Source organism: Oncorhynchus nerka, linkage group LG9b (assembly GCF_034236695.1).
Source record: "Oncorhynchus nerka isolate Pitt River linkage group LG9b, Oner_Uvic_2.0, whole genome shotgun sequence".
In the NCBI taxonomy this organism is placed as follows: domain Eukaryota; kingdom Metazoa; phylum Chordata; class Actinopteri; order Salmoniformes; family Salmonidae; genus Oncorhynchus; species Oncorhynchus nerka.
Genome location: NC_088424.1, coordinates 13,538,609 through 13,555,315, shown reverse-complemented (window position 1 = coordinate 13,555,315; position 16,707 = coordinate 13,538,609). Strand labels below are relative to the sequence as shown.

At 40.0% G+C, this 16,707-nt stretch overlaps 1 long non-coding RNA gene across 2 annotated transcripts; it reads right to left on the bottom strand.

Annotated features, from left to right (window-relative positions):
* Window positions 1-10,104: 10,104 nt before the first annotated feature.
* Window positions 10,105-16,430, bottom strand: LOC115113918 (uncharacterized). 2 transcript variants are annotated; one of them, XR_003861163.2, is made up of 3 exons: window positions 16,267-16,430; window positions 12,489-12,598; window positions 10,105-12,088 (listed from the first exon to the last, which is right to left on the bottom strand). It is a non-coding gene; the product is annotated as an uncharacterized LOC115113918 (long non-coding RNA). The 2 variants fall into 2 exon arrangements; XR_003861162.2 differs by lacking the exon at window positions 16,267-16,430 and having other exon boundaries at window positions 12,489-12,908.
* Window positions 16,431-16,707: the final 277 nt, after the last annotated feature.

Genomic DNA, 16,707 nt, shown 5'->3' with positions numbered 1-16,707 from the left:
GAGTGGTCCGTAATGTTGAATGACTCATTCAACAATAGCTCCACCTCCCTTACAATTTCTGCAAGAGCCTTGCGATTTGTCACTGGTTGAGCATGCTGCCCGAATAATCTGTCGAAGCGCTTATTGTCCATATATGGTTAACCGGATGATGGACAAGCAACTATACCTGTGGCTTGCCATGGCAACGTCGTAGCGGCGGCGGGAATGGAGACATTGAAGCTCATGGAAATTTGAGTCAATGTCTGCATTTGTTGGGAGTCATCTTTTGAAGCTGTATTTTGCGTTCTTTAAATAACTAGAATGATTAGTTTCAATGTTATATAAAATGTGAACTATAAATGACCATTATGCATTATATATATATATATATATTCTAAACGATTATATAAAGAAATATTTGTTTTCATGGAAAGCACTTGCAAAATGTGTTGTGAAAAAATGTGTTGAATGGAATGTTATTATTTCTGAGCATACACTCAATCAGAAGCAATTTGGCAGCATAAAAAAAGTCCTGTTCACACTAAATTAATTAATTATTTCTAAATGTTTAACATACATTAAGGCTACAAGCTTAAATTAAGTGTACAAGTACCCAACCTGTGACATATTTCTTTGTATGTTGCCATAAGGGGTGATTTAGTGCCTGAGAGAGTGAGTGGATAAGCTCGAAATTCAGCATGGTGAATTAGCTTTAAGTGAAAAGATGGACTGAGACACTGGTGTACCTGCATTGACACACACCCTACAGACTATGTATAGCTTCTAGCATTGATTTGATTGATAGTGCTATTATTTACCAATCTATGATAAACCACAGCAATTATAAATTTAGATATCTTTTTAATTTATGTTTGATTTTTGGACTTGGAGAATATCCAATCGGATCAATCTCTCAAATCATATTGAGAGAATGAATGGTGGGTATATTTACACATACCATAATATTTATAATGGATCATTTATTGTTGATTACTCCCAATTCTGCCATGCCATAATTGTTATTTCACTAATATGCTGAATACGACATTACATCATATATTATCATTTGTGGTACATTTGAAAATACAATATCATTCTCAAACTTTCCCTGGATGGGTTTACGTGACCCTTTAAGGATGAAAAGTTGCTCCTCAAAGTTTCCATGTCTTTTTTCCATCCATAATTACTTTCCCAGGCAGCCCCTCTCCCCCGACTGAAATATGACATCATAATCTCTTGTGTAAAAACAGTAGGAGTTGAAAAATTATTTTCTGGAAGACTGAGGAAGACATTTCGCTTTACTCCAATTAGACCAGTCTTGATGAGGACCCGTTTCGAACAATTCTATTTGGAAAAGTCTAAATGGGATCATTGGGACGTCCCAACTCTGACAACACTCCATTGAAGTTCAAATTTTAAATGATTAAGGTTAGGTAAGGTTTATGATTGGGGTAAGTGCAGGGGTTAAAGTTAGGGTTTAGGGTAGGGACGTCCCAAGCATACCAGATAGCGCTAACAGATTATACTTACTCCACTTCAATCAGCCATTTCATTGAATAGTTTATATGGTCTGAGCTACTATTGACCTTCAACCTTTGACTAATGACCTTTGAAATAAGAATTGTAATGGTTACATTCAGTGCTTGACTTCCATCAGCATTACTGATCTAACTGTGCAATGTGTCAAATAAATAATTATTTTGTAGCTTTGCAACCCCACCTTGCTTTCTGCGCAGAGGTAATCCAAAATGAATCTCAACAAAACATTGACAGACAGTTTATTTACAATCCTTTTAAATGAAAACACTTGTGTTAGTCAAGGTGTTATAATGCATTAATAACACTTTAACAATGATAATTAGCTACACATCACTACACTGACATCAACTCATATCTAAAACTGGGATTTCCCATTCTCATCTCCAAATACATGCGCAACTCATGGAGGATAGTCCGACCGGTAGTGTGGTGGGCAGGGAACGAACATGTGTCTCCGGCTGGAGACTTTTAGTATTAGCTTTCCTCGGTACAACTTTTTCGCAACCCTCCCCTGTTCATTAAGGGTGGTTTCCTGTCGAATATAATTATGAACACAAAAGAGCACTGTTTTTAATTTTACTGGATGTCTCCAATGTGGGTCCATTTCATATTTCCCTCAGAGATTCCTGCACTTGGTTCAATAAAGGATTTGATTTAGGCATAGCAGTTTTAAGACAGTTGACAAGCATGGGACCCAGTATCACGTTTGTTTGAGAGAACAGTTTGATCACTCAGCAATGGACTTTATGCCAAATGATTAGTACTCCACCACACCCTCCTCTCCTTCTGGCTGGCCTGCTGAGTAATACATCTTCTTGTGGAAATGAATTAGTGGTCATGGTGAGCTAAAACAAGGATCACTCCCAAATGTTGAAGATTCAGAGTATGGAGTATGTGAAAATAATCAAATATTTGCATTGACCATAAGCTACGACAGTTAATGGTTATGATCAGACTCTGCAGAACAGTTGTCACTGAATGAACCCTCATAACAAATAACTGCAATGAAATGCAATGCAATCAGAGGTGTAGTCTCAGTAGTTCCCAAACTTTTTCATTGGGGATGGGAAGGGGTGTCCGAGTGCTGCGTCTATTTCTGTGGGCACAAGTACTGTCGATGACAAAAAACTGACATGGACTAGTTGATCTGGACATTTCTGACAAGTTGTAAATAGCTCTCTGAGGTCTGCAATGACAAGAGGAAAATTGATGATGCACTACCCAATTTCAAAATTGCATTCTTCCACTACAACTTTTAAGAGTAGGTTGAAGCCCGACTGAGTTCCTAAAAAAAATATATGCATACAGTTTGGGAAGTTTGCGATCGTGGTCAAATAGACAATGATTAAATAAACAGTTTCTATTTTGGATCTATGTGTGGCTCTGCCAATCTCTCTCAGCTTGATAAGGTTTGGGTCTGGTGGCCTACGACTTCTTAAAAGGCAAAGTGTGTGGATGAAACATTTTAGCTCCCGGGGTGTAGGCAACGTGAATAGTTCAACAGTGCTGTAACATGTCATGTAAGCAGTACGTCCTCTATTAATCCGTCGAACAAACCATTCAGTGATGACTTCCATAAGCAGGGGAAGAGATGACATCAGTACAGATGTGTTATAGTGAAGAGAGGACTTTGGGGGACGTAACGGCTAATTTTTAGTCAATGTTGATTATTGGTCCGGCTAAAACTTTGGGTAATGTAATCGTTTGTGTATCTAGGGCTAAGATGTTGTCATTAAATTAAACTTTAATTTCCCCAATATCCGTTGTGCTGACTAGAATCCACTCAGGAAGTCATTTACCCTAGGTTTGTCACTGGCGCAAAACTCATGGCATGACTGAGTCCTTTCGTAAAGTAATCAGGTAGATTTCCATTGCACTATTACATGAAAAGTAATATACCCACCACCCGATGTGAGCAACTGAGCTTTATGCTTTAAAAAAATTCCCAGCAACCCAACTAGACTGTGATGCAATCATGCCATATGCCAGCCATAGAATGGGCATCCCCTTATGAATCTGGTTCTTTTCACGGTTGTTCAATCTCTCTAATCCCTTCAACAAGTCTTGCCAACATTGCCCAAGGTTCCTATCTGTCTTCATTTGAAATGTCTATCTCTACAGACAGACAGGAAGGAAGGTTGGTTCAGTTGGTTGAGCATGGCACTTGCAACACCAGGGTTGTGGGTTTGATTCCCCGCGGGGGACCAGTAAGAAAATGCATGCACTCGCTACTACTGTAAGTTGCTCTGGACAAGAGCATGACCAAACATTTCAAGTGTAAAATAAGGAAGGAGGTGATCAGAGAAGGGGGAAAAGCCTGCCAAAACCACAACAAACTCTAAACTTGCCATATAGAAACTATGCTAATACCACATGAAATATAAACACTGCACAGTACATACATTACACTCATCTTTATTCAATGGGATTAATATTTCTTTACTAATAAATGTGTACGTTTTTTCTAATGTAACAGATGATCATTTTATATGGACCAGTGATAATTCGATTACAGCATATTGTGAATGTCACAGAATTTGTTAAATCCTTCCACAAGCCACAATCTTCCCTAATTTCCACCCCAGTTACCTAACTTGTCTCTGTGGTCGAATAGAAAAATATCTGATATATATTCTCCCCCAAATTCCACTTCATGTGAATATTTATTTTCACAGCTGTCCCATGAGCCGTTGGGGGTTTCAAATTCCACATGTGGCATGAGTCCATTTGCCTGTCGCTTGCTTTGTTAATCTCTATGTTTCTCTATCATTTCGAAAAAACCTTTCATAACTTCAGTCTCTGTTTCGATAGGCCCAATCATTCTCACTCCGTCCCACTCCTTCTCATCACTGTATTTTCAATGTACTTAAGTTGTTACGGACTGTTGAGTGTACAGACTAACCACACGGGTTGACCTCTTGAACATTAACTGACTCATTCTCTTCGGAGCATAAATAGTTATTAATAGATTGCCTGTGAAACTATTCCTGAGGGCTGAGTAACATGTCTAACGCTTCAGGGTGTCTGTCTCCTACTACCATGACAAACCTAACCTTAATCTGCTCTGTACGCTACAGTAGTTTAATGGCGCCTAGACTTGGCACACAGCCATTCCTCAGACGGCTCACAGACAGATGTGAAGGGCCATGGCACCTCCACCCATGGGCTCAGTGCCCAGATGCTGTTAAAGAGTCAAGCTGGATGACAGAATAACAATGTGAATATCAAAGTGAGATGACAGATGAACAATGGAGCTGTCCTTGTCCGTTGTGATCACTGAGTCGGAGCTGGGTGAGTTTGGTGGATGGTGGGGCTACATCTTTTATTTCTACATCAGTTTTTACATTCTTATTTATTGGGCATACTCCTATAGGAACAAGCATAAAGAAACATATGGTGTCCTTTCACAATAGCCCATTATCATATAGGAAGCACACTTACAGTCCTCAAAGCAACTTACATTTTTTTTAAATCATGATGACATAAGCACAAAAAGAGGAAGCGAGTGCTTAGAAAAAGAAAGAGACTAGTAACGGAGACCCCCTTTCTCCCTCTGACGTATATGGTACATTTTGTTGCAGAAATGTAATAAAATCTGTAAACTAGAAAAACATACTGAATGTGAAGAAAACAACTCCTGAGTTTACAGGTTTCAGGGGGTGATTATTCTATATATTGATACGTTAGATGAATGTCTCCATCTCAACTAAAAATCTAAGTTAAAGAATAAGACTAAATCAAATCCAATCAAACTTTAAATGCACTTTAAATAAAGTTTGATTTGATTTAGTCCTATTCTTTAACTTAGATTTTTAGTTGAGATGGCGACACGAATCCAACATATCAATTATTAATTTGTAGACAAACTGGAATTAAAGTCAGACTAAGTCAGTGTAATAGATGGAACTATCCAAAATAAAATACATCTACTTCAAATGTTGATATTTTGTTGATTTGACAACCAAATACAATTCAATGTCACTTTTGAAATACAATAAAAAATAAAAAGTCGACAAGTTAAAAAATGATATGTTGGATTCATGTCTCCAACTCAACCAAAAATGTAAATTAAAGAATGGGATTAAACCAGTTGCTCACATGGAATTATCCAAGCAGTAGATACAGTTGAAGTAACTTAACCCTAACTTTACATCCGGTATAAAGTATGCAGTGATATGCTTGTGTGCAACCATGCTACTGTCTCAACCTACACCTGGATTGCTACCTACAGTTGAAGTCAGAAGTTTACATACACCTTAGCCAAATACATTTAAACTCAGTTTTTCACAATTCCTGACATTTAATCCTAAATTCTGTTTTAGGTCAGTTAGGATCACCACTTTATTTTAAGAATGTGAAACGTCAGAATAATAGTAGAGTATTTCTTTCATCACATTCCCAGTGGGTCAGAATTTTACATACACTCAATTAGTATTTGGCAGCATTGCCTTTAAATTGTTTAACTTGGGTCAAATGTTTCGGGTAGCCTTCCACAAGCTTCCCACAATAAATTGGGTGAATTTTGGGCCATTCCTCCTGAATGGCCTCCTTTGTAGGCCTCCATGTTCGCACACTCTTTTTAAGTTCTGCCCACACATTTTCTATGGGCTTTGTGATGGTCACTCCAATACCTTGACGTTGTTGTCCTTAAGCCATTTTGCCACAACTTTATAAGTATGCTTGGGGTCGTTGTCCATTTGTAAGACCCATTTGCGAAAAAGCGTTAACTTCCTGACTGATGTCTTGAAATGTTGCTTCAATATATCCATATAATTTTCCTTCCTCATGATGCCATCTATTTTGTGAAGCACCCCCACAACATGATGCTGCCACCCCCGTGCTTCACGGTTGGGATGGTGTTCTTCGGCTTGCAAGCCTCCCCCTTTTTCCTCCAAACATAACGATGGCCATTATGGCCAAACAGTTCTATTTTTGTTTCATCAGACCAGAGGACATTTCTCCAAAAAGTATGATCTTTGTCCCCATGTGCAGTTGCAAACTGTAGTCTGGCTTTTTTATGGCGGTTTTGGAGCAGTGGCTTCTTCCTTGCCGAACAGCCTTTCAGGTTATGTCGATGTGGCTAACAGGTACAGGTACAGGTACTTGTGTACCTGTTTCCTCCAGCATCTTCACAAGGTCCTTTGCTGTTGTTCTGGGATTGATTTGCACTTTTCATCTCTAGGAGACAGAACGCATCTCCTTCCTGAGCGGTATGTCAGCTGCGTGGTCCCATGGTGTTTATACTTGCGTACTATTGTTTGTACAGATGAACGTGTTACCTTCAGGTGTTTGGTAATTGCTCCCAAGGATGAACCAGACTTGTGGTCTTCAATTTTTTTCTGAGGTCTTGGCTGATTTATTTAGATTTTCCCATGATGTCAAGCAAAGAGGCACTGAGTTTGAAGGTAGGCCTTGAAATACATCCACAGCTACACCTCCAATTGACTCTAATAATGTCAATTAGCCTCTAAAGCCATGACATCATTTTCTGGAATTTTCTAAGCTGTTTAAAGGCACAGTCAACTTAGTGTATGTAAACTTCTGACACAGTGGAATTGTGATACAGCGAATTATAAGTGAAATAATCTGTCTGTAAACAATTGTTGGAAAAATTACTTGTGTCATGCACAAAGTAGATGTCCTAACTGACTTGCCAAAACTATAGTTTGTTAACAAGAAATTTGTGGAGTGGTTGAAAAACGAGTTTTAATGACTCCAACCTAAGTGTATGTAAACTTCCGACTGAGGTCGCTGGCCTACTAATCACCAGTCCTGGCAACCCACATTATGCACACCTGTCAACCATCATTGCGCACACCTGCTCCCCATTGTTACGCACACCTGGACTTCATCATCACCCTGATTATTCTCCCTTTATTTACTCCTCAGTAGTTTGTCATTAGCTAGTATTGTTAACTCTCATGTTTAGTATGCGGCTCATATTTGTTCAGCTGTATCAGTTTATTATTACGCTTCCTGATGTATACGCTACAATACATATCCTTGTCAACCAAACACATTTCAAATTTATTTTGTAATACAGTAAAAAAAAGTTATCTTACAAACTAATGTAACATTAAAATGAGAAACGCATTCATGGTCACATTACTGTAACTACATTATACATTTCTTCTTGTGTAATCATATCGCCTGCATGTTCAAGGTAGCATGCATTGGTCATCGCAGGTCTGTGGAGATCTTCACAATTGCTCTAATAATCTGTGAAGAATCTCGAATGGCATTGATCACTAGTACTATGTACTTTTAATGTCATCTCAACTGCAATCCAGGTCATTTGGTTCTGCTTTCAGATTAAGCACAGTGATAACATATTCATATTTTCTACAATAAACAAAATACCTGACATTGTATTCACATTTGAACTTTGCTGTGCTTTTAAAGGATTGAAAGAGCAGGGATAGACATTTGGGTGACAGCTAAACCAAAAATCAGACATGGTTTGGTTGTGCTTTTAGAAAGCAAAGTGGTGACACATTAGAAATTCAACAAACTTTAGGCTGTGTTGTTGAGTGGGTGAATATAGGTTGTAATATCATTGATCAACATCCTAACCAAATAATACACAATTATTCATGTTGAAATGATGTGGTGTGCCCAGTGGGTTGCCTCATCGTCCTAGCGAGCACATTCTGTGCAGGGCCTGGTGCTCATTTTATGGGCATAGACTGAATTCACAACAAGCAGCAAGCAGGGAGGGAAACAAGCAGAGAGGGAAATGTATTACATTTTGAGTCATTTTGCAGACGCTCTGATCCAGAGTGACTTGCAGTGCCTTCGGAAAGTATTCAGACCCCTTCACTTTTCCCACATTCTGTTACGTTACCGCCTTATTCTAAAAATAGATTCATTAAAAACAATTCCTCAGCAACCTACACACAATACCCCATAACTACAAAGCAAAAACAGGTTAAGAATTTTTGCAAATGTATTACATTATTTTTTTTTTTTTTAAATACCTAATTTACATAAGTATTCAGACCCTTTGCTATGAGACTCGGAATTGAGTTCAGGTGCATCCTGTTTCCATTGATCATCCTTGACACGTTTCTACAACTTGGAGTCCACCTGTGGTAAATTCAATTGATTGGACATGATTTGGAAAGGCACACATCTGTCTATATAAGGTCCCACAGTTGACAGTGCATGTCAGAGAAAACACAAAGCCATGAGGTCTAAGGAATTGTCCGTAGAGCTCTGAAACAGGACTGTGTCGAGCCATAGATCTGGGGAAGGGTACCAAAATATTTCTGCAACATTGAAGGTCCCCAAGAACACGGTGGCCTCCATCATTCTTAAATGGGAGAAGTTTGGAAGCACCAAGACTCTTCCTAGAGCTGGCCGCCCGGCCAAACTGAGCAGTCTGGGGAGAAGGGCCTGGTCAGGGAGTTGAACAAGAACCCAATGGTCACTCTGACAGAGCTCTAGAGTTCCTCCGTGGAGATGGGAGAACCTTCCAGAAGGACAACCATCTCTTCAGCACTCCACCAATCAGGCCTTCATGGTAGAGTGACCAGACGGAAGCCACTCCTCAGTAAAAGGCACATGACAGCCCACTTGGAGTTTGCCCAAAGGCACCTAAAGACTCTCAGACCATGAGAAACAAGATTCTCTGGTCTGATGAAACCAAGATTGAACTATTTGGCCTGAATGCCAAGCGTCACATCTGGAGGAAACCTGACACCCACCCTACAGTGACTCATGGTGGTGGGGATGTTTTGCAGTGGCAGGGACTGAGAGACCACTCAGAATCGAGGCAAATATGAACGGAGCAAAGTACAAAGATCCTTGATGAAAACCTGCTCCAGAGCGCTCAGGACCTCAGACTGGGGCAAAGGTTCACCTTCCAACAGCACAGCAACCCTAAGCACACAGCCAAGATAACGCAGTAGTGACTTTGGGAAAAGACTCTGAATGTCCTAGAGTGGCCCAGATGGAGCCCAGACTTGAACCAGATCGAACATCTCTGAAGAGACCTGAAAATAGCTGTGCAGCAATGCTTCCCATCCAACCTGACAGAGCTTGAGAGGATCTGCAGAGAAGAATGGGAGAAACTCCCCAAATACAAGCATGGCAAGCTGCTAGGGTCATACCCAAGAAGACGCAAGAGATCACAGCCAAAGGTGTTCAATAAAGCACTAAGTAAAGGGTCTGCATACTTATGTAAATGTGCCATTTCAGTTTTGTATTTTTATAAATTAGCCAGCATTTCTTAATCTGTTTTTGCTTTGTCATTATGGGGTATTGTGTTTAGATTGAAGGGGGGCAATTTAATCAATTATAGAATAAGGCCGTAACCTACCAAAATGTGGAAAAAGGCAAGGGATCGGAATACTTTCCGAAGGCACTGTACAGGCGCAATTAAGGTTAAGTTTCTTGCTCAAGGGCACATCGACAGATTTTTCACCTAGTCGGCTGGGTGATTTGCTCCTAACTGCTAGGCTATCTGCTACCTGTATACTGGTTTATTTTAATTCAGGCCAATGACCAACCAGGTTGATCATGAAGTTCAACATGTTTCTAGTCAGAGTGGTTCCATCAGGTTCTTGAAAAATGAGTTGACAAACATTTCACAATGATTTACTTCCCTGTTTCTATAAACAGCAATGGACAACGCATTTATTTTAAATGACCAAACTCAACAAGAAATGATACAGAAATGTCAGGATGAAATTGTTATTTTCAGTCGGACAAAGGTAATACTCTTTGTAAGAGGATGCTCACTCTAAAAACCCAGTGTCCCAAGATGACTACAATCCCGCTGAATGCATGTAAACCTGCCAGTTAGTGACCCAATAGCCACCTATACACAACATTTTTGAACATGACTTTAGGCCTCTAGGGACAGTTTCCCAGACAGATTAAAGACATTCTAATCCTGGACTAATTTTTGTCGTGGAAACCATCCTTTTCTGCATAAACCGGAATACAATAGTGTCTTCAATGAAACCATTCAATTGAGGCCAACCATTCTCACAGCACTGTGAGCATTGAAATGAGTTGAATCAAGCAATGCTGTACAGCTGGATAAACTGTTCACATGAACACATTTCTCAAGGCGTTCTTAGACTCAGAACTCATCCCCATTCACCCCACGAGACCTGTCCCCCCAATGCACCCCGTAGTTTTTGTGTACGTTGTGTAACCATAACATCCTATGACAGGGAAATCACCATCCATGAAAATCCCGGACTCCCTACAGGCGTGTTCGATTTCCATATCCTTGATCCAGAGTCAACATTTAGTACTTTATAAGCCCCCCAACTAAACGTCCCCAGAATCCAACAGTTGCATAACTCAGCTCTTCAAATACTGATGAAGACATAAAGCTAATTAATAACTATTATGACATGTGTAGACTGAGATTGAGATCAGGATAGTTTTGCCAACATTTGTATAAAACATTTCAAATGAATAAAAGAAAAAGATGTTCAGGCCACCATTGTAAATAAGAATTTGTTCTGATCTTAATTGACCTGCCTGGTAAAGTAAAATACAAATACTTTAAGATCATTTGTAATGTATTAGGGACATGTGGCTGCTGTATGTCTTCCACTGTTGGTGTTCCCCTTGAGCCATATGCAAAGCGTCAGTGAAACCTAGGAATTTCACTCTCACATACCTTGTAAAAGTCTATTGAAGTGAAACAACAGGAAGTGGCTAGTGTAATTTGGGTTTAAGTCTGTGAGCCTGAGCAGAGTCTCTCTGCTATCTGCCCTGGAGGACACTCGGAATTGGACCTGTCAACAGGGCTGGCTAACCTAACCCTCTGGTATGTAGGAATGTTTCTGCTGAATGGGATATGGCATATAGCCCCGGGATGTTTTAGACTATCTTCAACAGATTGGTTCATTTAGCTCCCTGCCAGACATATGACATGCAGAGACAAAGTTGGCTTTTCCCTGAAATCCTCCACTCTTCCAAATAGTGCAGACATGCAGCAAAGGTTCTGGCCCCCACTAGCAGAATTCAAGTGACCACAAATTTCTAGTGAGACCTTTTGGACTCTTGTATTTCTCACATATCTAATCAAATCTGTATTTCTTTTTTTTTTATGTGCACAGCACATTCCTGTTCACTCCCTCTGTCCTAACACGGACAGAGTTAATTTTCAACAGTGCTAACCTCTTGCCAAGATGAATAGACACCTTACTCACACAGGGGGAGAACATTTTTGGTCAAGTGTAAGTTCTTGAGAAATTATTAGATCATTTTTTATAGACTTTTTGTAATGTATTGTAGTGTAGGTTCATGTTTAGAGATCCCATGCCAAAGTGTTTCCACCTCTACTTTAATAAGTAGGCTTCATGTGTTTGATCATAGACATGGTATTTTAAGGTTGAAGTTGAACATACAATAGACACTAAACCATTCCCTTGGCATAGGAACAAACAACATGATGTCCCTTGCTGTGTACCCCAGATGTCCCTTACGTAATAACAACTGCTCCCCATTATGCCATTCCATAACAAAATGGTAACAGCTGTGAGAGCTGAAACCTCCAGAGTCTACTTGGCAGCAGGCTTTGGGTTGGTCCGATTCAAAATGGCCCCTGTAATGAAAACAACAAGACAGCTTTTAAAATAAAAATCCATGACAAGACATATTTACAAAATTAGACCCCAGTTTGAAAACCCCTGCTCTAGAGAGCATCAGAGGTTCAAGTAATGCTGTATCCTGTGCATTCCCGCCATCTCGACAGGGTTTGTTCCAAACTTTCATATGGGCTTCCTTCAGGCACATTCTCAAAATCTCTGATTGGCATATGCATAGGAGGACCATAGCCAAATGCTTATTCAGCAATGTTTCTCAAATGGTCAATTATTCTCACAACTACCTGTGTGTGTGAGTGTATGTGTGCGTGTGTGTGAGAGAGAGAACATCCTTGTATGGCTATTGAAGTGTGGGCATCAGTGCAGTCTGCTTATCTAAGACACATTTCAGGGCCTTACTCTGTTCTGGTCTGTCAATTCTGTACAGTCTCACTGGGTTGTCTTCATGTTCCCTTGGCAGTGATTTTATCCACAGCTCCCGGCCCAGCTCCGCTTGGTACAACTCCCACCTTAATCCATCCACAGAATGAGATAAAAACAAACTCACTGCCACTAGCACTTTATTCCACTCCAGTTCGCGTGTTGAAAGATCCTTCAGATAATGCTGAGACCGGTTGTTATGTCAGGTTATCTTGAACGATATGCAATCTCTGAATTACCATTGACGCTACACACTCGAATTATTGCTGCAGTTTCTTTTAAAAAGGAAACGAGAGAAAGACGTTGCTGTGGGTATAGTACATTCAGACAGTTATAACGTTATTCCCCTTTTCGGAGAGCTTTCGTTCACGTTGAAAATGTGGAGTAGGTTGTGTAGATCTGCAGGCAAAACCAATCCAATTGAATCTGTTTTTAGATTTCATTTCATGGCAGTAAAATGTGAAGAATGCACAAGGGGTGTGTAGACTTTCACAAGGCACTGTAATTGTTATTCCCCTTTTTGGAGAATGATTTGTTATAAAATGTTTAGCATTCAGCTGTAATAGTGGCCTCTGGAGATCTGTGGGTTTGGATAGAACATTTTGTCAAAAATCATTGACTCCCTAAATCACCATCACAATGGACCATCGTAATTAAATCACCATGCATTTTGGGAAAAGTTAACACTAATGTCTGTTGGATTGTATCGATAGAACTGGAATCTCTCTCCCTCCCTCTATCTATTATCTCTCTTTAGCTCTCTCTCCCATTATCTGTCTCTCTTTAGCTCTCTCTCCCATTCTCTCTCTAGCTCTCTCTCCCATTCTCTCTCTCTAGCTTTCTATCCCATTCTCTCTCTCTAACTCTCTCTCCCATTCTCTCTAGCTCTCTCTCTCCCATTCTCTCTAGCTCCCTCTCCCATTCTCTCTAGCTCTCTCTCCCATTCTCTCCCATTCTCTCTATCCCTCTCTCCCATTCTCTCTATCCCTCTCTCCCATTCTCTCTATCCCTCTCTCCCATTCTCTCTCTTTAGCTCTCTCTCCCATTCTCTCTCTACTCCATCTTTCCCACCTCTCTCTCTCTGTAACGCCTGTCATCTGGGGAAGGAGAGGAGGACCAAAGGTACAGCGTGGTAAGTGTTCATATTTTAAATATTTTAATGAACACTGAAAACAAAACAATAAACAACCAACGAACAGTCCTGTAAGGTACAAAACTAAACAGAAAATAACCACCCACCAAAACACAATGGAAAACAGACTACCTAAATATGGTTCTCAATCGGGGACAACAATTGACAGCTGCCTCTGATTGAGAACCATACCAGGCCAAACACAGAAATAGAAAATCATAGACAAACTAACATAGATAACCCACCCAACTCACACCCTGACCACTAAAACAAAAGACAAAACAAAGGAACTAAGGTCAGAACGTGACACTCTCTCTCTCTCTCTCTCTCTCAATATATATGGGATATTGTTTTGTGGGTCTGTGTAATCTGAAGGAAATATGGTCGTAGAATTTAACTGCTCTAGGCCGAGGTATGTATAGTTATTTGTGTGCTGTAGGGCAACAGTGTCTAGATGGAATTTGTATTCATGGTCCTGGCAACTGGACCTTTTTTGGAACATCATTTTTTTTGTCTTTCTGAGATTTACTGTCAGGGCCCAGGTCTGATAGAATCTGTGCAGAAGATCTTGGTGCTGTTGTAGGCCCTCCTTGGTTGGTGACAGAAGCACCAGATCATCAGCAAACAGTAGACATTTGACTTCAGATTCTAGTAGGGTGAGGCTGGGAGCTGCAGACTGTTTTAGTGCTCTCGCCAATTCGTTAATATATATGTTGAAGAGGGTGGGGCTTAAACTACATCCCTGTCTCAACCCCGGCCTTGTGGAAAGAAATGTGTGTTTTTTGTCCATTTTAACCACACACTTGTTGTTTGTGTACATGGATTTTATAATGTCATATGTTTTTCCCCCAACACCACTTTCCATCAATTTGTATAGCAGGCTGTCAAGCCAAAACCTTTTTTTTTTAAATTCTTATTTACAATGACGGCCTACCGGGGAACAATGGGTTAACAGGGGCAGAACATAATATTTTTACCTTGTCAGCTCGGGGATTCAATCCAGCAACCTTTCGGTTACTGGCCTAATGCTCTAACCACGAGGCTACCTGCCTAGTTGGTTTGTGTGTTTGTAAATTAGGGTGTGCAGGGTGAATACGTGGTCTGTCATACCATAATTTGGTAAAAAGCCAATTTGACATTTGCTCAGTACATTGTTTTCGCTGAGGAAATGTACGAGTCTGCTGTTATTGATAATGCAGAGGACTTTCCCAAGGTTGCTGTTGACTCATATCCCATTTTAGTTATTGGGGTCAAATTTGTCTCCACTTTTGTGGATTGGGGTGTTCAGTTTTTGGTAACAAATAGGGGAATATGACAGAGCTGAGGATGATATTAAAGAGTTTAAGTATAGCCAATTGGAATTCGTGGTCTGTATATTTTCATTTAGGATACCATCATTTCATTTAGGATACCATCATTTCATTTAGGATACCATCAACCCCACAGGCCTTTTTGGGTTGGAGGCTTTGTATTTTGTCCTGTAGTTCAATGTAATTGGAGAATCCAGTGGGTTCTGGTAGGCTTTAATAGTTGATTCCAAGATTTGTATTTGATCATGTATATGTTTTTGCTGCTTGTTCTTTGTTATAGAGCCAAAAAGATTGGATAAGTGGTTTATCCATACACCTTCTTTTTGGATAGATAACTCTAAACAAACAGCACAAAGAGTTTTCCTATTTTCCCAGAAGTAGTTAGATTCTATGGATTCTTCAATTACATTGAGCTGATTCCTTTTTTCCCCCCATAGTGTATTTCTGTATTGTTTTAGTGATTCAACATAGTGAAGGCGTAGGCTCAGGTTTTCTGGGTCTCAATGTTATTGGATACGTTTCTCAATTTCTTTCTTAGGTTTTAGCATTCTTCATCAAACCATTTGTCTAAGGTTTGTTTGCTTGAATTTTTTTGATTTGATACGGAAGCTGAGAGGTCAAATATACCGTTTAGGTTTATTACAGTGAAACATTTTGTCCAGGAAATTGTCTAAAAGGGATTGAATTTGTTGTTGCCTAATAGTTTTTTGGTCGATTTCCACATTACTTTCCTTCTATCTATAGCATTTCTTAATATTATGCAGTTCCTTTGGCTTTGATCCCTGGGCCTGGAAATTGTTGATCTCCCCTTCTAGGATGGAGAAGCTGTCATCGTTACATTATGAAGATTCTATTGCAGGGATATAATTAGCACACATGATACATTTCTCTGTTGAGATCATTTCCTTGTTAATTTCTAACCAGATGTAAAATGTTCCTGTTTTGACTCATTTAATAGAGTGGGTTAGGTCTGCTCTATAGCAAGTTAGCATACCCCCTGAGTCTCTTCCCTGTTTCACACTTGGTAGTTTGGTGGATGGGACTACCAGCTCTTTGTAACCTAGAGGGCAACCAGTGGGTCTGTCTCCATTACACCATGTATCTTGTAGGATTACAATGTCTGTATTTCCATTTTTTTAACGAAGTCTGGGTTCCTGCTCTTTAGGCCAAAGGCAGATAACCTCAGACCTTGTATATTCCAGGATGAGATAGTAAAAGCTTTGTGTTCCATAGTGTCTAGTGTTGTTTTTGTGTGGTTTAGGCCCGGACCATCACCGTAGGTGTGAGCAGAGAATGTTGAGCATCTGATACATACCTCTTATGTTGCAGGATGGGGCTTGGGAGGGTGTAATAGTGAAGGTTGGGCCTGCTGCTCTGCTCACATCCCTCTTCATCTCTCTCCAACAGTAAAACAAATCCATCTGTAGTTCACCTCCCGTCTTCTACACCCTAACACCCCCTTGTGGCTGACATGGGAATCATCTCTCAAGCTCTGTGAATTCCTTGAAAAACACGAGACAGAATTTCCTGACTGTTCGACTTGACGATTAAAAAATTAACCCAATTGTAACCTGTACTTGCAGTGACCTATAACTAAGGCCAACATGTTTTCCACATTACACATTCTGAGCCTTACTAAGGTCTGTGTACCTTCTGGACAATTGATGTCCTATGGTTCCCAACTCCGGTCCCTGAGTACCAACATCAGCACACATTTTTGTTGTAGATGATTAGATGATTATTTTAATCTGCTGTG